We start from the raw sequence: 26096 nt of genomic DNA on the forward strand, positions 1-26096 counted from the left end.
GGTAATAAACTCAATGAGAACAACTATTCAACTTGGAAGCATCTTGCAATTCTTACCATTCAAAGATTTAGTAAGGAAGATCATATGGATCCATCCAAGATACATCAACAATTCGTGACAAATGAAATAACCAAGACTATCACAAAATCAGAAGACTACAAGACTTGGAGACAACAAGATCTAACTCTTATAACTTGGCTGGTGATATCAATGTCTACAACATTCTAGAACAAGGTTGTGCTTATAGAAAATTTCATGAAATTTGGGCCAGAATTTAAAAATAATTCACTGCTTGGCTTCATCAAGGGTTCAAATCTTGAAATTACAACTTCAATCCATCAAAAAGACTAGCACAGCCTCAAAATATCTTGTTAATATTAAAAAATTGGTAGATTCTCTTAATGCCCTAGACTATAAAGTTAGGAAAGATGATCATATTCATGATATTCTCAATGGTCTTTCTGAAGAATATACAACATATAATTCATTTGTTATGTCTAGACTTGGTTCCTATAGAGTAGTGAAAGGAGAATCTTTCGTTCAACCTTTGATGATATGCTTCAAAGATATAAAACTCAAGATTCTGCAATACCAATAGCACACTTAGCTTAACCTTTTAACTTTAATCCTGGAGGCAATTCAAGAAAAGGAAGAGGAGAATAAAATTTAGAGGTGGAGAAAGATTTAACTATGAAAATACAAGACCTCAATGCTAATCATGTGGCAGAACAGGTCATGTAGTGTGGACTAGTTTTCATAGGGTTGATCCCTCCTTTAAACACAATACGAGTAATGAATTATCATATAGTTTCATATTTTTATTGCCAGTTCTCAACCACCATTACCATCTTCAACCTTTTAACAACCTAGTGCATATATTTCTAAACCCTCATCTGTAGGTGACTCATCTTGGTTTGTTGATTCGGGTGCAAGTCATCGTAACAAATTCTCCAAATCGACCAGAATCAGACTAATTATTTGTAGGTAATGCTGAAGGTATTGGCATTTTTCCTCTTGTTCTTCTATTCTATTTGATCCCTTAACAAATATTGCTTATCAACTAAAAGATTTACTCTATGTTCATGAAATTACATAAAATGTACTCGGTGTATCTACATTTGCGGCAAATATCCAAGTGTTCTTTGAACTATGGCCTAATACATGTTTGATTCATGACTAAAGTTCCAGACAACTTCTCAAGGGAGGAACTAAAAAGGACATTTAAACATTTGACAATCTTAGAATTCCTAGAAATACCCTTGGTGTTTGATGAGCGGATATTTTATATGCTTTTTGGCATCATTTTCATATAGTTTTTATTATGTTTTATTTAAGTTTTATTATATTTTTTTAGGTTTTAGTGCAAAATTCATATTTTTTTATTCTACTTTGATTTTGTGTGTTTTATGATGATTTCAGGTACTTTCTGGCTGAAATTGAGGAGCTTTGGAAAAGTATGTGTCAGAGATAGAGAAACGACTACAGATGTTGTTAGATTCTGACCTCGATGCACTCGAAGGAACATTTCTGGAGCTACAGAATTCTAAATTGTGTGCTCTCAACGGCTATAAAAAGCTAACATCAAGGGCTTTCCAGAAATATATAATAGTTCATACTTTACTCTGGAAATTGATGTCAAGGCATCATTGCCTATTTTTCTATGCTTTTTCACTGGATTTTTGTTTAGTTTCATACAAATTTTGTTGATAAAGGAGCAAAACCATGAAAAATCTCTGCATTAAGAAAATCTCAAGCATAGGTAATTTTTTGTTAATATACAGGATAAATATGATAAAATAGATCACACTAAGTGAAGTTATAATTTTGAGCATTATTAGCACACTTAGTATAAGTAAAGATTATCTTGTATGTTACTTTGATACACCTATTTGTTTGATGATAGGCAAAGAAGAAGTAGAGAAGCAGATAAAAGCAAAAAGGGAGAACCAACGTTGGTGCCAACGTTGGAGTAAACGTTGGAAATCAACCAACGTTGGTATAAAAAAATTGAGGAAGCAATGTTGGAGGGAACGTTGGTGATCCAACGTTACCCCCAACATGCGCGAAAAAAAGCTTGGAAAAATCAACAGCCACGCTTATTGGTGCACGAAATTGTGATCTCAGGCAATGGCGCCAAAAACTCTGTACGCACGTCTTAATAAATCATTTTTCATTCACAACTTCGAGACAACTAACCAGCAAGTGCACTGGGTCGTCCAAGTAATAAACCTTACGTGAGTAAGGGTCGATCCCACGGAGATTGTCGGCTTGAAGCAAGCTATGGTCACCTTGTAAATCTCAGTCAGGCGGATATCAAATAGTTATGGAGTTTTCGAACATAAATAATAAATAGAAAATAAGGATAGAAATACTTATGTAATTCATTGGTTAGAATTTCAGATAAGCGTATAGAGATGCATTCATTCCTCTGAACCTCTGCTTTCCTGCTATCTTCATCCAATCAATCTTACTCCTTTCCATGGCTGACTTTATGTAAGGACATCACCGTTGTCAATGGCTACTTTTAATCCTCTCTGGAAAATGGTCCGATGCGCTGTCACTGCATGGCTAATCGTCTGGAGGCATCACCCTTGCCAATGGCTGCATCCTATCCTCTTGTGAAAATGGTCCAAATGCTTTGTCACAGCACGACTAATCATCTGAGGTTCTTGATCATGCTGGAATAGGATTCACCCTCCTTTTGCGTCTGTCACTACGCCCAGCACTCGCGAGTTTGAAGTTCGTCACAGTCATTCAATCCCAAAGTCCTACTCGGAATACCACAGACAAGGTTTAGACTTTCCGGACTCTCATGAATGCCGCCATCAATCTAGCTTATACCACGAAGATTTTGATTAAGAGATCCAAGAGATACTCATTCAATCTAAGGTAGAACGGAAGTGGTTGTCAGGCATGCGTTCATAGGGAATGATGATGATTGTCACGTTCATCACATTCAGGTTGAAGTGCGAATGAATATCTTAGAAGCGAAATAAGTTGAATTGAATAGAAAAACAGTAGTACTTTGCATTAATTCATGAGGAACAGCAGAGCTCCACACCTTAATCTATGGAGTGCAGAAACTCTACCGTTGAAAATACATGAGTGAAAGGTTCAGGCATGGCCGAATGGCCAGCCCCCATGATCTAAGATAGCATAAAACTGATCAAAGATGTCTAATACAATAGTAAAAAGTCCTATTTATACTAAACTAGTTACTAGGGTTTACAGAAGTAAGTAATTGATGCATAAATCCACTTCCGGGGCCCATTTGGTGTGTGCTTGGGCTGAGCTTGAATGTCACACGTGTAGAGGTCAATCTTGGAGTTGAACTCCAGTTTGTAACGTATTTCTGGCGTTCAACTCTGGCTTGTGACGTGTTTCTGGCGTTTAACTCCAGACAGCAGCGTAGAACTGGCGATCAACGCTCTTTTAAGTCATCTAAACTCGGCCAAAGTATGGACTATTATATATTGCTGGAAAGCCCTGGATGTCTACTTTCCAACGCAATTGGAAGCGCGCCAGTTTGAGTTTTGTAGCTCCAGAAAATCCACTTTGAGTGCAGGGAGGTCAGAATCCAACAGCATCAGCAGTCCTTCTTCAACCTCTGAATATGATTTTTGCTCAAGTCCCTCAATTTCAGCCAGAAATTACCTGAAATCACAGAAAAACACACAAACTCATAGTAAAGTCCAGAAATGTGAATTTAACATAAAAACTAATGAAAACATCCCTAAAAGTAACTAGATTCTACTAAAAATATACTAAAAACAATGTCAAAAAGCGTATAAATTATCCGCTCATCACAACACCAAACTTAAATTGTTGCTTGTCCCCAAGAAATTGAAAATCAAATAGGATAAAAAGAAGAGAATATACTATAAATTCCAAACTATCAATGAAACATAGCTCCAATTAAATGAGCGGGACTTGTAGCTTTTTGCCTCTTGAATAGTTTTGGCATCTCACTTTATCCATTGAAGTTCAGAATGATTGGCATCTATAGGAACTCAGAGTTCAGATAGTGTTATTGATTCTCCTAGTTCAGTATGATGATTCTTGAACACAGCTATTTTATGAGTCTTGGCCGTGGCCCTAAGCACTTTGTTTTCCAGTATTACCACCGGATACATAAATGCCACAGACACATAATTGGGTGAACCTTTTCAGATTGTGACTCAGCTTTGCTAAAGTCCCCAATTAGAGGTGTCTAGGGTTCTTAAGCACACTCTTCTTTTGCTTTGGACCTTGACTTTAACCGCTCAGTCTCAAGTTTTCACTTCACACCTTCACGCCACAAGCACATGGTTAGGGACAGCTTGGTTTAGCCGCTTAGGCCAGGATTTTATTCCTTTAGGCCCTCCTATCCACTGATGCTCAAAGCCTTGGGATCCTTTTTATTTACCCTTGCCTTTTGGTTTTAAGGGTTATTGGCTTTTTGCTTTTGCCTCTTGGTTTTAAGAGCTTTTGGCTTTTTCTGCTTGCTTTTTCTTTTTATATTTTTTTTTCGCCTATATTTTTTTTTCTCTTTTTTTTTTCTGCAAGCTTTGTTCTTTGCTGCTTTTTCTTGCTTCAAGAATCATTTTTATGAATTTTCAGATTATCAAATAACATGTCTCCTTATCATCATTCTTTCAAGAGCCAACATATTTAACATTCTTAAACAACAACTTCAAAAGACATATGCACTGTTCAGGCATTCATTCAGAAAACAAGAAGCATTATCACCACATCAATATAATTAAACTAAGTTCAAGGATAAATTCGAAACTCATGTACTTTTTGTTCTTTTGAATTAAAACAGTTTTCATTTAAGAGAGGTGATGGATTCATAGGACATTCATAACTTTAAGACAAAGTTACTAAATACTAATGATCATGTAATGAAGACACAAACATGGATAAGCACTTAACATAGAGAAAACAAAAAACAGAGAATGTAAGAACAAGGAATGAGTCCACCTTAGTGATGGTGGCGTTTCCTTCTTGAGGAACCAATGATGTCCTTGAGCTCTTCTATGTCTCTTCCTTGTCTTTGTTGCTCCTCCCTCATTGCTTTTTGATCTTCTCTTATTTCATGAAGGATGATAGAGTGCTCTTAATGTTCTACCCTTAATTGTCCCATGTTGGAACTTAATTCTCCTAGGGAGGTGTTGATTTGCTCCCAATAGTTTTGTGGAGGAAAATGCATTTGAGGCATCTCCGGGATCTCATGGTGATGAGCTTCATTCGTCTCTTGAGGTCCATGAATGGGCTCTCTTGCTTGCTCCATCCTTTTCTTAGTGATGGGCTTCTCTTCCTCAATGGGAATGTTTCCTTCTATGAAAGCTCCAGCTGAGTAACATAGATGGCAAATAAGATGAGGAAAAGCTAGCCTTGCCCCAGGAGAGGGCTTTTCGGCTATTTTGTAGAATTCAAGGGAGATGACTTCATGAACTTCTACTTCCTCTCCAATCATGATGCTATGAATCATGATGGCCCGATCCACAGTAACTTCAGATTGGTTGCTAGTGGGGATGATGGAGCGTTGGATGAACTCCAACCATCCTCTAGCCACAGGCTTGAGGTCCAGTCTTCTTAATTGAACCGGCTTGTCTTTGGAGTCAATCTTCCATTGAGCTCCTTCCACACATATGTCCATGAGGACTTGGTCCAACCTTTGATTAAAGTTGACCCTTCTAGTGTAGGGGCGTGCATCTCCTTGCATCATAGGCAAGTTAAACGCCAACCTCACATTTTCCGGACTAAAATCTAAGTATTTCCCCCGAACCATTGTAATATAATTCTTTGGGTTTGGGTTCTTACTTTGATCATGGTTCCTAGTGATCCATGCATTGGCATAGAACTCTTGAACCATTAGGATGCCGACTTGTTGGATGGGGTTTGTTAGAACTTCCCAACCTCTTCTTTTGATTTCATGTCGGATCTCCGGATACTCATTCTTCTTGAGCTTGAAAGGGATCTCGGGGATCACCTTCTTCTTGGCCACAACATCATAGAAGTGGTCTTGATGAGCTTTGGAGATGAATCTTTCCATCTCCCATGACTCGGAGGTGGAAGCTTTTGTCTTCCCTTTTCCTTTTCTAGAGGATTCTCCAGTCTTGGGTGCCATCAATGGTAATGGAAAAACAAAAAGATTATGCTTTTACCACACCAAACTTAGAATATTGCTCGCCCTCGAGCAAGAGAAGAAAGAAGAGATGAAGAAGAAGAAGAAATAGAGGAGAGGGAGAGAGAGATGTGTTTCGGCCAAGAACGGGAAGAGAGGGTTGTGTTGTGTGAAAATGAAGAAGAATGGAGGGCTATATATAGGGAAGGGAGGGGGGGTAAGGTTCGACCATAAGGGTGGGTTTTGGGTGGGAAATTGATTTTGAATTTTGAAGGTAGGTGGGGTTTATGAGGTAGGTTTATGGCGAAGAGTGGATGGATGTGAGTGGTGAAGTGGTTATAGGGAAGAGAGGTTGAGGTGATTGGTGAAGAGTTTTGGGGAAGAGTGTTTATGGGATTGTGTGAAAGAGGGGTGAGAAGAAGTGAGTGGAGGTAGGTGGGGATCCTGTGGGGTCCACAGATCCTGAGGTGATCCTGTGGGGTCCACAGATCCTGAGGTGTTCAAGGATTTACAACCTTGCACCAAATTAGGCATGCAAAATGCCCTTGCACACAACTCTGGGCGTTCAGCGCCAGATTGGTGCTTGTTCTGGGCGTTCAGCGCCAGCTCTTCTCCAGGGTGCAATTCTGGCGTTCAAACGCCCGGATGCTGCCCATTTTAGGCGTTCAGCGCCAGAACCATACTCTGTTCTGGCGTTGAACGCCAGCCAGATGCTTCTTACTGGCGTTTAAACGCCAGTAAGGTCTTCCTCCAGGGTGTGATTTTTCTTCTGCTATTTTTGATTCCGTTTTCAATTTTTATATTTATTTTGTGACTCCACATGATCATGAACCTAATAAAACATGAAAGAACAAGAAAAATAAAATTAGATAAATAAAAATTGAGTTGCCTCCCAACAAGCGCTTCTTTAATGTCAATAGCTTGACAGTGGGCTCTCATGGAGCCTCACAGATGTTTAGAGCATTGTTGAAACTTCTCAACACCAAACTTACAATTTGGATATGGGAGTTCAACACCAAACTTAGAGTTTGATTGTGGCCTCCCAACACCAAACTTAGAGTTTGACTGTGGGGGCTCTGGTTGACTCTGTTTTGAGAGAAGCTTACTGTGCCTCTTTTCCATGTTTACAGAAGGGTAACCTTGAGTTGTAAACACAAGGGAGTCCTCATTCAATTGAAGGACTAATTCACCTCTGTCAACATCAATCACAGCTCTTGCTGTGGCTAGGAAAGGTCTTCCAAGGATGATGGATTCATCCTCATCCTTCCCAGTATCAAGTATTATGAAATCAGCAGGGATGTAAAGGCCTTCAACCTTTACTAACACGTCCTCTACTTGTCCATAAGCCTGTTTTCTTGAATTGTCTGCCATCTCTAATGAGATTTTAGTAGCTTGCACCCCAAAGATTCCTAGTTTCTCTATTACAGAGAGGGGCATGAGGTTTATCCCTGAACCAAGGTCACACAGAGCCTTTTCAAAGATCATGTTGCCTATGGTACAAGGTATTACGAACTTTCCAGGATCCTGTTTCTTCTGAGGCAATGTCAGTTGATCCAGATCACTTAGTTCATTGGTGAACAAGGGAGGTTTATCTTCCCAAGTCTCAATACCAAATAATTTGGCATTCAGCTTCATGATTGCACCAAGGTACTTGGTAACTTGCTCTTCAGTAACATCCTCATTCTCTTCAGAAGATGAATGCTTGTCAGAGCTCATGAAGGGCATAAGGAGGTTCAATGGAATCTCTATGGTCTCTAGATGAGTCTCAGATTCCTTTGGTTCCTCAAAAGAAAACTTCTTATTGATCACTGGACGTCCCAGCAGGTCTTCCTCAGTGGGATTTACGTCCTCCCCTTCCTCTCCAGGTTCGGCCGTGTTGACTATGTCAATGGCCTTGCACTCTCCTTTTGGATTTTCTTCAGTATTGCTTGGGAGAGTACTAGGAGAGATTTCAGTGATCCTTTTACTCAGCTGGCCCACTTGTGCCTCCAAATTTCTAATGGAGGACCTTGTTTCATTCATGAAACTTACAGTGGCCTTAGATGGATCAGAGACTAAGTTTGCTAAATTAGAGGTATTTTGTTCAGAGTTCTCTGTCTGTTGCTGAGTGGATGATGGAAAAGGTTTACTATTGTTAAACCTATTTCTTCCACCATTATTAAAGCCTTGTTGAGGCTTTTGTCATGAGAGATTTGAGTGATTTCTCTATGAGGGGTTATAGGTGTTTCCATAAGGTTCACCCATGTAATTCACCTCTGCTATTGCAGGGTTTTTAGGATCATAAGCTTCTTCTTCAGAAGATACCTCTTGAGTACTGTTGGATGCAGCTCGCATTCCATTCAGACTCTGAGAAATCATATTGACTTGCTGAGTCAATATTTTATTCTGAGCTAATATGCCATTCAGAGTATCAATTTCAAGAACTCCCTTCTTCATAGGCGTCCCATTACTCACAGGATTCCTCTCAGAAGTGTACATGAACTGGTTATTAGCAACCATGTCAATGAGTTCTTGAGCTTCTGCAGGCATTTTCTTTAGGTGAATGGATCCACCTGCAGAGGTGTCCAATGACATTTTAGCTAATTCAGACAGACCGTCATAGAATATGTCCAGGATGGTCCATTCTGAAAGCATGTCAGAAGGACACTTTTTGGTCAGTTCTTTGTATCTCTCCCAAGCTTCATAGAGGGATTCACCTTCTTTCTGTCTGAAGGTCTGAAAATCCACTCTAAGCTTACTCACCTTTTGAGGAGGAAAGAACTTGGCTAAGAAAGCCTTGACCAGCTTATCCCAAGAGTTCAGGCTATCCTTAGGTTGAGAGTCCAACCATACTCTAGCTCTGTCTCTTACAGCAAAAGGGAAAAGCATGAGCCTGTAGACTTCAGGATCTACTCCATTAGTCTTAACAGTATCACATATCTGCAAGAATTCAGTTAAGAACTGAAAAAGATCTTCAGATGGAAGTCCATGAAACTTGCAGTTCTGCTGCATCAGAGAAACTAATTGAGGTTTAAGCTCAAAATTGTTTGCTCCAATGGTAGGAATGGAGATGCTTCTTCCATGTAAATTGGAATTAGGTGCAGTAAAGTTACCAAGCATCCTCCTTGCATTATTATTATTTTCGGCTGCCATCTCCTCTTCTTGTTCGAAAATTTCTGAAAGGTGCTTGCTGGATTGTTGTAATTTAGCTTCTCTTAGTTTCCTCTTCAGAGTCCTTTCAGGTTCTGGATCTGCTTCTACAAGAATGTTCTTGTCCTTGCTCCTGCTCATATGAAAAAGAGGGACAAAAAAAATAATAATAATAGGGGTCCTTTTTACCACAGTATAGAGGTCCCTGTGTGAGTAGAAGAAAAGAAGAAGAAAAAAATTCGAACACAGATGGAAGAGGGGGTTCGAATTTGGGTGAGATGAAGTGTTAGTAGATGAATAAATAAATAGAAGGAGATAAGAGAGAGAAAGAATTTTCAAAAATAATTTTTGAAAAAGAGTTAGTGATTTTCGAAAATAGTTTTTGAAAAAGGTTAGTAATTTTTTTGAAAATTAAAATAAAAAATTAAAATAATTAGTTAATTAAAAAGAAATTTTGAAAAAGAGGGAAGATATTTTCGAAAATTAGAGAGAGAGAGAGAGTTAGTTAGGTAGTTTTGAAGAAGATAAGAAACAAACAAAAAGTTAGTTAGTTAGTTAGTTAAAACAAATTTGAAAATCAATTTTGAAAAGATAAGAAGATAAGAAGTTAGAAAGGATATTTTAAATTCAAATTTTGAAAAAGATAAGATAAAGAGATATTTTTGAAAAGATATGATTGAAATTAGTTTTGAAAAAAGATTTGATTTTTAAAATCACAATTAATGACTTGATTCACAAGAAATCACAAGATATGATTCTAGAACTTAAAGTTTGAATCTTTCTTAACAAGCAAGTAACAAACTTGAAATTTTTGAATCAAAACATTAATTGATGATGTTATTTTCGAAAATTAGGAGATAAAGATAAGAAAAAGATTTTTGAAAAATATTTTTAAAAATTTTCGAAAATAATTAAGAAAAATGAAAAAGATTTGATTTTTGAAAAAGATTTTGAAAAAGATAAGATTTTTAAATTGAAAATTTGATTTGACTCATAAAAACAACTAGATTTTAAAAATTTTTGAAAAAGTCAAATCTAATTTTCGAAATTTTAAGAGAGGAAAAGGGGAAGATATTTTTTTGATTTTTTTGAATTTTTATGATGAGAGAGAAAAACATGAAATTGATGCAATGCATAAAAATTTTTAGATCAAAACAATGAATGCATGCAAGAATGCTATGAATGTCAAGATGAACACCAAGAACACTTTGAATGTCAAGATGAACATCAAGAACTTATTTTTGAAAAATTTTTAATGCAAAGAAAACATGCAAGACACCCAACTTAAAAATTTTTCATGTATAGACACTATGAATGCAAGAATGCATATGAAAAACAAGAAAAGACTCAAAACATGAAAACATCAAGATCAAACAAGAAGACTTACCAAGAACAACCTGAAGATCATGAAGAACACCATGAATGCATGAATGCTATTTTCGAAAAATGCAAGATGAGTATGCAATTGACACCAAACTTAAAAATTGACTCAAGACTCAAATAAGAAACACAAAATATTTTTTTTTATTTTTATGATTTTATGATTTTTTTGGATTTTTCGAAAATTAATTTGAAAAAAAAAAAGAAAAATAAGGATTCCAAAATCTTTAATATGAATTCCAGGAATCTTCAATTCTTAGTCTAAAGCTCCAATCTGAGGGTTAGACATGGCTTAATAGCCAGTCAAGCTTTAGAAGATATTTATACTTTCCATGTATAGAGCAACTAAGTGTGTGAGAATCAACAAGCTCTTGTGATGATAAGTTGAAACCCCAGTCCAAAAGATTAGACATGGCTTACAGCCAGCCAGGATTCAACAAATCATCATGAAACACTAGAATTCATTCTTAAAAATTCTGAAGAAAAATATATTTTTGAAAACATTGATTTTAAAAATTTTTTTTTTCGAAAACAGATGAGAAATTTTTGAAAGGTTTTTGAAAAATTTTTGAAAATAAAACAGAAAGAAAATTACCTAATCTGAGCAACAAGATGAACCGTCAGTTGTTCAAACTCGAACAATCCCCCGACAACGGCGCCAAAAACTTGGTGCACGAAATTGTGATCTCAGGCAACGGCGCCAAAAACTCTGTACGCATGTCTTAATAAATCGTTTTTCATTCACAACTTCGATTCAACTAACCAGCAAGTGCACTGGGTCGTCCAAGTAATAAACCTTACGTGAGTAAGGGTCGATCCCACAGAGATTGTCGGCTAGAAGCAAGCTGCGGATATCAAATAGTTATGGAGTTTTTGAACATAAATAATAAATAGAAAATAAGGATAGAAATACTTATGTAATTCATTGGTTAGAATTTCAGATAAGCGTATAGAGATGCATTCGTTCCTCTGAACCTTTGCTTTCCTGCTATCTTCATCCAATCAATCTTACTCCTTTCCATGGCTGACTTTATGTAAGGACATCACCGTTGTCAATGGCTACTTTTAATCCTCTCTGGAAAATGGTCCGATGCGCTGTCACTGCATGGCTAATCGTCTGGAGGCATCACCCTTGCCAATGGCTGCATCCTATCCTCTTGTGAAAATGGTCCAAATGCTCTGTCACAGCACGGCTAATCATCTGAGGTTCTCGATCATGCTGGAATAGGATTTACCCTCCTTTTGCGTCTGTCACTACACCCAGCACTCGCGAGTTTGAAGTTCGTCACAGTCATTCAATCCCAAAGTCCTACTCGGAATACCACAGACAAGGTTTAGACTTTCCGGACTCTCATGAATGCCGCCATCAATCTAGCTTATACCACGAAAATTTTGATTAAGAGATCCAAGAGATACTCATTCAATCTAAGGTAGAACGGAAGTGGTTGTCAGGCACGCGTTCATAGGGAATGATGATGATTGTCACGTTCATCACATTCAGGTTGAAGTGCGAATGAATATCTTAGAAGCGGAATAAGTTGAATTGAATAGAAAAACAGTAGTACTTTGCATTAATTCATGAGGAACAGCAGAGCTCCACACCTTAATCTATGGAGTGCAGAAACTCTACCGTTAAAAATACATGAGTGAAAGGTTCAGGCATGGCCGAATGGCCAGCCCCCATGATCTAAGATAGCATAAAATTGATCAAAGATGTCTAATACAATAGTAAAAAGTCCTATTTATACTAAACTAGTTACTAGGGTTTACAGAAGTAAGTAATTGATGCATAAATCCACTTCCGGAGCCCACTTGGTGTGTGCTTGGGCTGAGCTTGAATGTTACTCGTGTAGAGGTCAATCTTGGAGTTGAACGCCAGTTTGTAACGTATTTCTGGCGTTCAACTCTGGCTTGTGACGTGTTTCTGGCGTTTAACTCCAGACAGCAGCATTGAACTGGTGTTCAACGCCCTTTTACGTCGTCTAAACTCGGCCAAAGTATGAACTATTATATATTGCTGGAAAGCCCTGGATGTCTACTTTCCAACGCAATTAGAAGCGCGCCAGTTTGAGTTCTGTAGCTCCAGAAAATCTACTTTGAGTGCAGGGAGGTTAGAATCCAACAGCATCAGCAGTCCTTCTTCTGCCTCTGAATCTGATTTTTGCTCAAGTCCCTCAATTTCAGCCAGAAATTACTTGAAATCACAGAAAAACACACAAACTCATAGTAAAGCCCAGAAATGTGAATTTAACATAAAAACTAATGAAAACATCCCTAAAAGTAACTAGATTCTACTAAAAACATACTAAAAACAATGCCAAAAAGCGTATAAATTATCCGGTCATCACTTATGCGTGAGAAGTGCAAAATCAGAGGCCACGCATACACGTCACTCACGCGTATGCATGAAAAGAGAAAAGTTGACAAGACACGTGTACACGTCACCCACGCGTACGCGTGAGAAGTGAAGAGTAGACAAGGCACACATGCGTGTCACCCACACGCACGCGTGGGTAGAACGTTGGCCCATCAACGCTATCTCCAACGCTCATCTCAACGTTAACAAAAGAAGGATCACGCGTACGCATCACCCATGCGTACGCGTGACTAGGAAAATGTTGGAGGTAACGTTTGCATGCCAACGTTGACGCAAATGCTATAGACATGGCCTGGGAGAAATTTTTAAATGTTACAACACCAGTAAAGGCCCCAATACACCCCTAAATCATGCAAGCAAGCTGAGCCCATCAAACATCACTCAATCGAAGGCACAAGAAGCATCTAGATTAGGAATTTTAATTCATTTTGTAATTTGCATTTTCATCTTTGTTAACCTATATATAGGCAATAGCTGGATTGGAGAACTCATTCTCGATTGGAGAGGAGTCCAGAATCATGCATCCACATCCCCTGACACACACCTTTCATGCACTTTTCTTTCTATTCTTTTCTTTTCTATTTTTCTGGTAGTTTAGTTTCAGTTGTAATTTTCAATTATGAATTTGAAGTTTCAATTTCAGTTTTAATCATCTTTATTTTTCTGCACTTTGTTTCTTCTCTATTTAATTAGAGCAATGAACCAAACTAACTCTTTTTATTGGGTTAGAGAGCTCTATTGTTATTTAAAGGATTAATTGTAGTTTTCATTCTTCTTTTTCAGTCTTTTCTCTTAATCTTACTAGAAAGCTTTCGGTCTTTATCCAATTGAATAATTGTCTCGACAGAGAAATTGTTCATAATTGGGTTTCCTCTGATCTTTGAGAGAGGGATGAGGAAATCACGCTAGAAATGCTTTCTGACATTGGATTAGGTTGGGGGTTGGATGGATATTGTGACATTTAATCCTAGCAATACTTTGATCTATGAAGGTGTGTGGTATAATCAGTGACCAAGCTTCATCTCTTCCCGTGAAAAATTAAACCAAGACATTGGAAAATTGTTCAAGCTTAGAGAGATTGGTGAGCCAAGACATTGGGATCCAATCACCTAAGATTGTCAAGAAGAACAATGAATGCATTGATTGAGGAAGAGATGATGATAAACTTGATCCGGAGAATTTCAATATCTCTTGATCCCAATGTTCTTTTTATTTTTAGTTCTTACATTTACTTTCTGTCATTTACATTCTACACTTTACATTTATGTCAATTTACTTTTCTGTACTTCTCTGCACATTCCTTTTCTGTTAATTTACACTTCCTGTTGCTCATTACTCCAATTATGCTTGTCTAACTAGGTTAATTAATCAACTATTGATTGCTTAATCCATTAATCCTCGTGGGATCGACCACACTCTTTTGTGAGTTCTATTACTTGATACGACTCGGTGCACTTGCCGGTAGTTATTGCGCAGAACTTACTTTTCGCGTATCAAATTTTTGGCGCCGTTGCTAGGGATTAATGTGATTGACAATCTACTGGTTGGTTGATTGCCTAGATTAGAAATTTTCTTTCTGTTCATTTAATTGCTTTTGTTCTTTATTTTTTCTTGCTTCTGGACTGCTTGTGTTAATGCCTCACTAAGAAGCCCCTGTTTGTGACACCTCTAGCTCTTGGTGATTGTGTTATTAGCACATATAACAATTTCTTGTACTTTGCTTTCTTTCAAATAAAAGTTGGCATATATGGTCACATTCTAAGTTTGGTGTTTCCCTAGAACAATCTGTTTTTCAATCTTTTTGGATACTTGCATCAATTCTAAGAGAAAGTGTCACACTAAGTTTGGTGTGCCACTCATTTTTTTTGTGCAATATATCCAGCAACATCACTTGTTTGTCTAATCATAATGCCTTTGCTTCTTAGGCCTGCAGTGTGATCTTTAATTTTTGGTTGCTTAACCACATATATCACTCACATCTCAGTGTGTAAGACATTCATGACCCATCATAGACCCCACCACCACTGCTTTATTCATTGCTTGAAGATAGGCAATCATCCTAAATTGGTGTGCAAAAGGGAAGAATAGGAGGTGAAGGACAACAACGATGAAGATGAACTACAAGGTGGTAAAGTTCCTTTTTCCTCTTATTTATTCCCAGTATTTTAAGTTGCATGTCTGTCTTCTATCTTCTTTGTATGTATGTGTGATTGCTCCTTGTGAATAAGCATAGTTTTATGTTTGAACTGTAACATGTTGTTGTGATATTATGATTGCCATCTTGAATTTTGTGAGTACAAAGCAATTTAGTTTCATGATCATAAATAAATAAGGTCCTTAAAGAAGAAGTTAACATGAGCTTATGAGTATTGGGAAGCTAGCATGACTATTGTTGCTCAATTGCATTTGAATTTATTTAAATTAAAGTTTTCATCTAGGACATTTTGTGAAATTTTTGATATCATGAAAACCTTGAAGAAGCAATTGCAATTAAGGCAAGAAAAAGAGAAGGGAAAGAACGAGAAAGCTGAAGGCTCTGAGTACCAATGACAATTCATTTGTTAAGTACTTGTGGTGTTTATGTATCAAGCAAAAAGCTTGAAAACAAAACACTTAGAGTCAAGGTTAGGCTAAAGTGCAAAGGCACTCCCTCAAAGCTCAAGGCTCTGAGCATCAATGATTAAAGAGTCAAGAAGATAAGAAACAAAATGTACTAAAAGAGTCCTCTAATTAAATGCTTCTGGTGCTTATGTATCAAGTGGTAATACTTGAAAACAAAGCATTTAGAGTCGTCTAATTGAGGAAGCAATGTTGGAGGGAACGTTGGTGATCCACCGTTACACCCAACGTGCGCGAAAAAGAAGCCTGGAAAAATCAAATGCCACACATATTCGTATGCGTGAGAAGTGCAAAATAAGAGGCCACACGTACGTGTAACAACCCTGATTTTCAAGTACGCGAGATCATTTCTGAATACACGGATTTCTCCGAAAGATCAGTAAAGGGAATACCTCTTCTGTATCATCAAGCATCTCAATCCTCATTGTCATTATATTATCTTTAACTCAGGACCTTAGTTGAGACAAGCTCGATAACGCGGTCACGAAGAACCTAGTTTTTGAACCGTATCGGTTAGGGGTTTTGATTCGGTTTTTCGTAAATAGTCTCAGTTTGACAAACCGGACTCGATTTATGAGAGGAGAGAGATAATAGTATAATATTATCATTATATTAGTATTAGAAAATGATTGAATGATATTATAAGGTTACCTGGTCTGTTTTTGTTAAAAACAGAAAACCGGTTTAACCGGGTTCACAATTTACTGGTGCAGCTTAGCACCAGCACTCTCTGATGACTTTAGCAATGCTAAGGCCTCATTATTCATGTTTTATTCTCATAATAAATATGTTACTAGTGTTATTTATGCTAGTAGCTCAGAAAATAATTTTTAGAGATGTTTTTGCAAGTGTTCCGATACATCTAGTTTTAGTAGTTATACACCTGAGATATTTTAATATTATTTTAATCCACCTCCAAGCCAACCAATCACAACTCACCCTACACCCCCAAGACCTCCAAGGCTGTCTCATTTCATCATTTTGGCCGAAATTGAAAGGAGAGAAAAGAGAGAAAATTTCATGAACACTTAATCTTCAAATCTTGATTTCTTCTGAACCAAAACTCAAATCAAAACTCCGATTTCACCAAAATGATCCTCTCTTCTTCCTCTACATAACCATGTGACTTATCAAGGCTGGAAATAAGGTGAGATGGCTGTCTCCCTCCCTCTTCAATTCGGTTTTCAAGGAAAACCATGCAAAACATGTGTTTTCTTGATGTTCTTCCTTAGGAATCATGCTTAACTTGACTTGAGGGCCAAGAAACATTAATTTTCAGCAAATCTAAGGTGAGATATCTCTTTCTAACGTGCTGAGGGAGATTTAGTCAGTTGAGAGTTTGTGGATTTAAAGTTGTTCTTGATGTGTTTTAGGAGGAAAAAGTGCTTAAGGACCACCTGAAAGTCTAACCGAATTTGGAGCAGCAAATCAAGGTAGGGATTGACGAATTTAATCTTGATTGATTGTGTTTGAGTTGTGTGATTATGATATGGTTTGGTTATGCTTGAAATTGATTGTTTATATGAGTAATTCTTGTTGAAATTTTGGTGAAAATTTGATGAAATTTGATGATATTCAACTTTGAATTTGTGTTCTTCATGGCTGCTGGAAAAACAAACCCTAGACCTTAAATTGGGGTTCAATTTGTGTTAAAATCATGTAGAAAATATGGGGTTTTAGTGGCTGCAATTTTATTTTGAATTATGGTAAAAATCGGTTGCTGAAAAGACTGAAAAATGGGTAAAAACAGAGAAAGAATCTGAAGAATTTATGAAGAACATGAAGAACACTTTGAGTGTGGTGAAGAACATTGAAGAAAACCTTTTAGATCTTAGAAAGCGCAAGGAAGTAAAATTTTTGGTGTTTAAGGGGTTATATGGTAATTTCTGAAAGTTAGGGTGGTAAAAGTAGAAATATTAAAAGTTACCGGTGGTAAAAAGTGAATTTTTAAAGGTTAAATGTAAAGTTAAGGTAATTTTCGAAAATATATTAATAAAATAATAAATAATAATAAAATATTAAATAATAATATTTAATTAAAAATAATATTTTAATAAAAATAATAAAATAATGCGAAAAAGGCAGTTTTCTGTAAAAGCTTTAGAAAGACAACTTTAAGTGCAGAATCTCATAATTACCTTCATAAAACACTTAGGGAGTGGTAATAACATGATAGTGAGGCAAAGATAAAGAAAAGATAAAAAGTTAAGGAAAAGATAAAAACCAAAGAAAATTCTGTAAAGTTTTAATGACAGAAAAACAGACAGAGACTAGTGAACAAACTAGGGCAACATAGTTAGTCCTTGAGTTGCGACTAGGGTTAGGTATTATATGAAAAGTTAAACTGTTTCAGTATAGACTTAATGAACCTATACTTGGGACATGCTAACTATTCATACCGAAATTTACATAAGCTTTAAATACATACGTTAAGCAGAGAAATCTGAGCAGAGTAAAGAAAACACAGAGAACAGAGTAACCAGAGAAAAGTAAAGAGATATAGAGAAAAGATTAATCAAAGCAGAGTAAAAAGATAAAGTGAAAGATAAAGTTTGTATAGTATGATTGAATAGAGAAAGAAAGAAGTACTGCATAAGAATGTGAAAGTGATGATGAATAATGGGAATGATAATGAATGATGATAATGAGAAAAGAGTAATATCACAAAGAAAATAAAGGAGAAGAGTATAAGAATAAAGAGTTAAGCCTTGTGGCATGATGTTCTGTTGTATGCTCATCTGCTGCTTTTCCATTGGCCCTAGAAGTCCTGTAGGCCCAAGTTCACCTACAGTAAGTTGTTATTCCTGTAGGCCGAAGTTCACCTGCAGTGAATATCAATTGTGTATCTCAGGGTGTTGCTCCTGTAGGCCGAAGTTCATCTACAGAGAGTTGTGATACCTGTAAACCGAAGTTCACTTACAGGGGCGCTATTTCTGTAAGTCGAAGTTCACTTACAGAGGTGTTATTTTTGTAGGCCGAAGTTCACATACAGAAAGTTATTGTGTTGTGTTTAGACTATTCCTGTAAGCCGAAGTTCACTTACGGGAGTGCTATTTATGTAGGCCGAAGTTCACCTACAGAAAATAAGCCATATCTAGGACTAGTTCCTAGGTAATGTCGGGCTGTAGGGTGTAAACCGACACGTGAGCTCATGGCCTACATAGGACAGACATGCATCATACTTGGTTGTGCATTTCCTCTGTTATGATTGTTGAATGAATGTATGCTTTCTTTGTTTGTATTCTATTCACTGTGTCTGTGTTTTGTTTTCTTGTATTCTTTTGTTTGTGTTTTGCTTTCTATTTTCTCTATTTTCTTTATTTATCTGTATCTTCTGTTCACTGCTTCTCGGTATTCTGCTATATATCTGCTAAGCGACACAAATTAATGAACTTAACTAATAACCCCGGCCCTACTAAGAACTCTCCAATTCTTACCCTTTCTCTCTCCCTTCCCCATTCAGATGGAAGTAAGAGTACCTTACAGTAGCTCGTTGATGATGGTTCTGCAAAGAGGATTCTGCTCTAGATAGTCTTCTGAGTCTAGGGTGAATATCGTTCTCTGTTCATATGTATATACGGTGAGACCAGCCAACATCTACACCCCGTTTGTACGCGAACTTTAACCTAAATTCTGTGTACGAGATTCCTATTTTGTGGATACTTGATGAGGTACCAGCAATGTTCTGAAAACCGGACCGGACTGGCCGGTCGGACCGGTTTAACTGCGAACCGGTAGTATTAACGGTCCGGTCAGGCATATAAAACCGACTATTAGAAAATCGGCTAAAAACCGTTGAACCGGACGAAAATCGGCCGGTCAGACCGAACTGGAACCCGGCCGGTTTACACAAAAAGGGAAGCTCCTTCATTTCTTTTCTCCCGTTCTCCCTTTCTTTCTTTCAGTCAGAGAAATCACAAACCTAACCTCAAAACCCTATCACTGTAAGCCTACACCACCGCCACAAGGAGGGGCATACTACTGCCGTCCGTCGCACTCAAAGCTCGCCATTCGTCATCTAGCTTCCCTCGTGCTCGAAGTCTTCAACCCCTGTTCGCTGTCACCGATCGTGGTTGCTTCCTCGAGCTCGGCGTCCGTCGTCTTTGTCTGCTCAGCCACGCTTCTGTCGCCGTTTGTTTGCCGTTCATGTTTGCGTCTTCGTTCGCGTTCTTCGCCGTTCGCGTTCGCTCGTCGTTCACCGTTCGCGTTCGTCTGGAAGCCACGTTGCTCTGCTTCAAACTCTGCGACCAACCCACGTGCTCCACTCGTCGAACTGCTTTCTGTTGTCCCCGCCGTGAGTTCCCTAAACCAGCCACCAGACAATACACTCACACAACAGACAACACCAATACTCTTCTTCAAACTCTGCAACTTCTGATTTCTACTACAATAAGTAATTATTTGATTTGGTAGTGGTTTGGATTTTTTTCATATATTAAATTAAAGTTACAATAGTTTTGTTCTCTTCTCTATCACATTGAAATTAAGCTTTTGATTCTCTTATTTCATTTTAATTTTACCGCACTCAACATGTTTGATGAAATGCTTTAACCATATTTCTGATTGGTTTTATAATTTCTAGCTTTTATAATTTCTCAGTCAAGGTTAGTGGTCTAAACTCTGAAATTTCAAATTACTCAAATATGCAATTTCTGAAATTAGGGATTTGTGAATCTGAACTCTGAAGTTAGTGATTGATTTCTGATATGTTACTGATTCTGTTCTAATATGTGCTTTTGTTACTGATTCTGAAATTGAGTAATGGATTTGTTTCTGAAATTGAGTAATGGATTTGTTACTGATTCTGTTCTATGGTCTTATGGATGATTATTGGATTTCTAGCCGTTCTGTTGCTGTTTTTAATTTGGATTATGATTTATTGAATTTAGTTATGGATGAAAGTATTAATCAAGAAGCAGTTGCTTATAATGCCTGTTTGAGTAATAATTCGTCTGCCAATCCTCCTAATTCAAATGATTCTGCTAATCTTAATCCACCTATTTCGAATAATAGTCGGTCACAAGGTTCTAATTTATGGATTTTGATGATTGATAAATCTTCATGTTGGTTTTTAATATTTAGATATTTCTTTTTACTATTTAACTTTTGAGATTGTATTTTGATAAGATCACACTTTGTTGTTGAATGCTAATTTTTGTTGTTGAATTCCCTGTTTGTTGCTGAATGATAATTTTTGTTGCTGAATGCTGAATGCTGTTGGTAATGGTGTTTTTGCTGCTGAATGTCCTGCTGTTTTTATTTCTTTGTTTGTTGCTGAATGTTGGTGGCAGAATTTAGATATGCTCATCTTGATAACTTTTTGATTTTTCAATGTGCTATGGCTAGTCTTTAATTTTGTATCTGGTTATGGATACTTCTTTGTTTTGTAGTTACTGGTTTTGCTTTGATTTGTAGTTGTTGGCTCCTAATTATTGCTGGTTTTGCTGGCTTTGTTTGTTGCTGAATGTTGGTGGCAGAATTTAGATATGGTCATGTTGATAATTTTTTGATTTTTCATTGTGTTGTGGCTGGTCTTTAATTTTGTTTTAATTAATAAAACTTTTATTAATTTCAGTTCTGGATAATAGTATTAATCAAATAGAGATTAATAAAACTTTTATTAATTTCGAATGATGCTGCTAATCCTAATCCTAATCTACCGAAGCAAATTTGCAACAAGTTCTTATGGATTTTGATGATTGATAAATCATGATGTTGGGATTTAATATTTAGATATGTTTTTTTACTATTTTATTTTTGAGTTTGTATTTTGATAAGATCATATAGATTAAGTTGATGATATTTTATGTAGTGTTTTAAATTTCGAAGATATTTTAAGATTTATATTATACTATAATTATATTTTAGGATGTTTATTTATAATTTATTTATTATTTTATTCTAAAATGGTTTTTTCGGTTGAACCACTGGTTGGACCGGTTGGACCAGTAAACCAGTAAACCAGTGACTAGAACGGTTCGATGACCGGTCCAGTTTTCAAAACCTTGGGTACCAGAGATACGCCGTATGGTAATGTCTGATCGTGTAGAGGAGTAACAGATGAAGTTCTACCTTTTGATGACGTTCCACCTGACTTGAGTTTTGAAGACCTAGAACGTACTTTCCCTCGCTTTAGTAGTTTAGAGGGACTAGGCGAGTATAGAGTCTAGGCTAGCCTAGGTGCCAGCTTAGGGACCTCTTTAACAGGTCAGGACCTGGGATGTTGTATGTATATATATGTATATAGATATTATTTAGCTATATCTAGGGGTGTCCTAACTAAAGATCTTTACTCTAATAAAGGCTGGATAACTGAATGTTGCTAGCTACTTGTGATGTATTTATGTGTGGTTGCTTATAACTGTTTTATCTGTTATCAGTTGTGAATTGCTTATAAATGATTCTGTTTATTAATTCAAACGTTTTCAAAAAAAAAAGTACCTCGCTAACTAACTACGCTTTTAACAACGAATCAGGCTCATATAATAAATAATAGATAATAATTAGGATGACAAATTGGTAGCACTCAGTTTCTGGTATGTCCTAGGCGTACTGAAAATTGGGTCGTTACAATTTGGTATCAGAGCAGTTCGTTCCCAGTAGAGCCTGGGGAGTGGACTGACTATGCTTCATTGCATACTCTGTTGTGTGTCTCATGCTTATAGGATATCTATGTGATATGTGTTGCATGATTGTCTCTGTTTTTTCATTCTGGGAATGTTCACACTTGACTTGAAGTGTTAAGATTGATCACCTTAATAATGATTGTTTGGTGTGAACAGGACTACAATGAGACCACGGAGACGGAGTGCGCGGGAAGGAACCCCTAGTGATAACCGAGAGAGAGAACAGGAAACGTTTATGACTACCATGAACGCTGTAGCTGAGGCAGTGTGTGAGGCTGTAGTAGCAACGGCTAGGGTTATTGAACGTCTTGGGGTGAGAAACGGGAATGAGAATGAACATGGAGAAGATAGTGGGAATGATGAGAATAACTTGGGGCATCTTGAAAGACCTATGACCCTTGCGACTTTTCTGAAGGTTAAACCGCCTAAGTTTAAAGGTACACTCGTTGCGACTGATGCTGACAATTGGTTTCGAGCTATTGAACGATCACTACGAGCGCAGCATGTTCCGGAAGGCCAACACGTGGAGTTTGCTACTTATATGCTGGAAGGAGAAGCTGAGCATTGGTGGCAGGGGATACAGCGACTGTTGCAACAGGATGAAGGCGATATTCCTTGGAATACTTTTAAGGATGAATTTTATAAGAAGTATTTTCCGAGGGCAGCTCGTGACGCTAAGGAGATGGAACTTATGCAGCTGAAACAGGGTAACACAACTGTTGCAAAATATGCCCGTAAGTTTGATGACTTGTGCCGTTTCTCCAAGATCTGCCAAGGGAATCCTGCTGACTTTGAAGAATGGAAGTGTTTGAAGTTCGAAGGGGGCCTTCGTGAGGATCTGATGAGTTCAGTAGTTCCATTAGAGATAAGAAATTTTGCTGAACTGGTGAATAAAAGTAAACTAGTGGAAGAATGTTCGAAAAAGGTGGCGATAGCTCGAGCAGATCGTAAGGAAACCTCAGGAAGAGACTTTATTCAAGATCTAGCCCCTCAAGGTCGTAACTTTAAGTTCAGTGGTCAGTTCCATCGCCAAAATAGGAATTAACAAAATGGTAACTTTCTCGCTCGTAACAATGGCAAATACGACAACAATAATCTAGGAGAGGAAGAAGGAGGTCAACCTCAGGAAATTCAGGATATTTCAGTATGCTCAATGTGTGGGAAAGATCATGGTAACATACCATGTTAGTATGGAACAAACCATTGTTATGCTTGCGGAGAACCTGGACACATAGCTAGGATTTGCCCAAGGAAGTTTGTTCGAGATCTAGCAAGGCCAAAATAACAAGGAAGGGTTTTTACCGTAACTGCTGGCAACACAAATGCATATAATTCTTCCACTCGAGGTGAGTACCACACTATGGTTTTTCTAGATAATACTATAACTTCTTATGCGCATGTTAAATTTTGAGGGCAAAATTTTCTTTTAGGAGGGTAGAATGTAACAACCCTGATTTTTGAGTACGCGAGATCATTTCTGAATACACGGATTTCTCCGAAAGATCAGTAAAGGGAATACCTCTTCTGTATCATCAAGCATCTCAATCCTCATTGTCATTATATTATCTTTAACTCAGGACCTTAGTTGAGACAAGCTCGATAACACGGTCACGAAGAACCTAGTTTTTGAACCGTATCGGTTAGAGGTTTTGATTCGGTTTTTCGTAAATAGTCCCAGTTTGACAAACCGGACTCGATTTATGAGAGGAGAGAGATAATAGTATAATATTATCATTATATTAGTATTAGAAAATGCTTGAATGATATTATAAGGTTACCTGGTCTATTTTTGTTAAAAACAGAAAACCGGTTTAACCGGGTTCACAATTTACTGGTGCAGCTTAGCACCAGCACTCTCTGATGACTTTAGCAATGCTAAGGCCTCATTATTCATGTTTTATTCTCATAATAAATATGTTACTAGTATCATTTATGCTAGTAGCTCAGAAAATAATTTTTAGAGATGTTTTTGCAAGTGTTCTGATACATCTAGTTTTAGTAGTTATACACCTGAGATATTTTAATATTATTTTAATCCACCTCCAAGCCAACCAATCACAACTCACCCTACACCCCCAAGACCTCCAAGGCTGTCTCATTTCATCATTTTGGCCGAAATTGAAAGGAGAGAAAAGAGAGAAAATTTCATGAACACTTAATCTTCAAATCTTGATTTCTTCTGAACCAAAACTCAAATCAAAACTCCGATTTCACCAAAATGATCCTCTCTTCTTCCTCTACATAACCATGTGACTTATCAAGGCTGGAAATAAGGTGAGATGGCTGTCTCCCTCCCTCTTCAATTCGGTTTTCAAGGAAAACCATGCAAAACATGTGTTTTCTTGATGTTCTTCCTTATGAATCATGCTTAACTTGACTTGAGGGCCAAGAAATATTAATTTTCAGCAAGTCTAAGGTGAGATATCTCTTCCTAACGTGCTGAGGGAGATTTGGTCAGTTGAAAGTTTGTGGATTTAAAGTTGTTCTTGATGTGTTTTAGGAGGAAAAAGTGCTTAAGGACCACCTGAAAGTCTAACCGAATTTGGAGCAGCAAATCAAGGTAGGGATTGACGAATTTAATCTTGATTGATTGTGTTTGAGTTGTGTGATTATGATATGGTTTGGTTATGCTTGAAATTGATTGTTTATATGAGTAATTCTTGTTGAAATTTTGGTGAAAATTTGATGAAATTTGATGATATTCAACTTTGAATTTGTGTTCTTCATGGCTGCTGGAAAAACAAACCCTAGACCTTAAATTGGGGTTCAATTTGTGTTAAAATCATGTAGAAAAGATGGGGTTTTAGTGGCTGCAATTTTATTTTGAATTAGGGTAAAAATCGGTTGCTGAAAAGACTGAAAAATGGGTAAAAACAGAGAAAGAATCTGAAGAATTTATGAAGAACATGAAGAACACTTTGAGTGTGGTGAAGAACATTGAAGAACACCTTTTAGATCTTAGAAAGCGCAAGGAAGTAAAATTTTTGGTGTTTAAGGGGTTATATGGTAATTTCTGAAAGTTAGGGTGGTAAAAGTAGAAATATTAAAAGTTACCGGTGGTAAAAAGTGAATTTTTAAAGGTTAAATGTAAAGTTAAGGTAATTTTCGAAAATATATTAATAAAATAATAAATAATAATAAAATATTAAATAATAATATTTAATTAAAAATAATATTTTAATAAAAATAATAAAATAATGCGAAAAAGGCAGTTTTCTGTAAAAGCTTTAGAAAGACAACTTTAAGTGCAGAATCTCATAATTACCTTCATAAAACACTTAGGGAGTGGTAATAACATGATAGTGAGGCAAAGATAAAGAAAAGATAAAAAGTTAAAGAAAAGATAAAAACCAAAGAAAATTCTGTAAAGTTTTAATGACAGAAAAACAGACAGAGACTAGTGAACAAACTAGGGCAACATAGTTAGTCCTTGAGTTGCGACTAGGGTTAGGTATTATATGAAAAGTTAAACTGTTTCAGTATAGACTTAATGAACCTATACTTGGGACAGGCTAACTATTCATACCGAAATTTACATAAGCTTTAAATACATACGTTAAGCAGAGAAATCTGAGCAGAGTAAAGAAAACACAGAGAACAGAGTAACCAGAGAAAAGTAAAGAGATATAGAGAAAAGATTAATCAAAGCAGAGTAAAAAGATAAAGTGAAAGATAAAGTTTGTATAGTATGATTGAATAGAGAAAGAAAGAAGTACTGCATAAGAATGTGAAAGCGATGATGAATAATGGGAATGATAATGAATGATGATAATGAGAAAAGAGTAATATCACAAAGAAAATAAAGGAGAAGAGTATAAGAATAAAGAGTTAAGCCTTGTGGCATGATGTTCTGTTG

The 26096-nt window shown here is 36.9% G+C and overlaps 1 non-coding gene across 1 annotated transcript; it reads left to right on the top strand.

The window, feature by feature from the left end:
• Nucleotides 1-8737: 8737 nt before the first annotated feature.
• LOC112788573 (small nucleolar RNA R71) lies at nt 8738-8845 on the top strand. The gene has a single exon (XR_003195933.1). It is a non-coding gene; the product is annotated as a small nucleolar RNA R71 (small nucleolar RNA).
• The last annotated feature ends 17251 nt before the right edge of the window (nt 8846-26096 follow it).

The sequence above is a fragment of the Arachis hypogaea genome, chromosome 20, assembly GCF_003086295.3.
Source record: "Arachis hypogaea cultivar Tifrunner chromosome 20, arahy.Tifrunner.gnm2.J5K5, whole genome shotgun sequence".
In the NCBI taxonomy this organism is placed as follows: Eukaryota; Viridiplantae; Streptophyta; class Magnoliopsida; order Fabales; family Fabaceae; genus Arachis; species Arachis hypogaea.